We start from the raw sequence: 980 nt of genomic DNA, 5'->3' as shown, positions 1-980 counted from the left end.
TCTATGAGTCCTGGTATGGCACTGTGGGTTAATGCGCTATTCTGCAAAGCCATTTGAACTGCAAGGTCAGCGGTTCAAGCTCACCAGCTGCTCCTCAGAAATCCTATACAGGGTCACTATGGGTTGGAACAGACTTGACAGCAGTTAACAACAACAACATATATATTTATGGAGTCCTGGTGTGTTGCTGTGGGTTAATGCACTGTACTGCAAAATTGGTTTACTACACAAGGTCAGTGGTTCAAACTCACCAGTCACGCCTCAGAATCCCTATACAGGATCACTATGGGTCAGAACAGACTCAATGACACTTAACAGTATATATATATATATATATTGGAATCCTGGTGTAGCACTGTGGGTTAATGTTAATGAGTTGGACTGCAAAGTCAGTTTGAATGACAAAGTTGACAGTTTAAGTTTACCAGCCATTCTTCAGAGACCCTATACAGGATCACTATGGGTCAGAACCAACTTGGTGACATTTAACAACTATATATATGTATATGTATATGTATATGTATATATGTTGTTGTTAAATGTTGCTAATTTATATATATATATAGTTGCTAAGTGCTGTCAAGTTGCTCCAATTCATAGAAACCCTGTTTAGGGTTTCCAAGGAGCAGCTGGTGGGTTTGAACCACTGACTTGTGGTTCAGTCCAGTGCTGATCCTACAGCGCCACACCAGGAGTCCCTGTATATATATATTATATATGTAAAAGTCTCACTGTCCCTGAGTAAGTTCTGACTCCCAGCCCCCTGCAGGACCGGGTAGAACTGCTCCTGATTTTAGGTTTCCGAGATTGTGAACCTTTACAGGAACAGGCAGCCTCATTGTTCTCCCAATGAGTGACTGGTGGTCTTGAACCGCTGGCCCAACACTTAGCCCTCTGTGCTACCAGGGCCCTCCTGTGTTGTCTAGAAATCCTCACCATCTGGGATATAATATAGATCAAGAGTGATGTTAAAAAAAAAA

The sequence above is a fragment of the Chrysochloris asiatica genome, unplaced genomic scaffold (assembly GCF_000296735.1).
Source record: "Chrysochloris asiatica unplaced genomic scaffold, ChrAsi1.0 scaffold00072, whole genome shotgun sequence".
NCBI classification, from domain to species: Eukaryota; Metazoa; Chordata; class Mammalia; order Afrosoricida; family Chrysochloridae; genus Chrysochloris; species Chrysochloris asiatica.
This window is presented reverse-complemented; position numbering follows the sequence as displayed.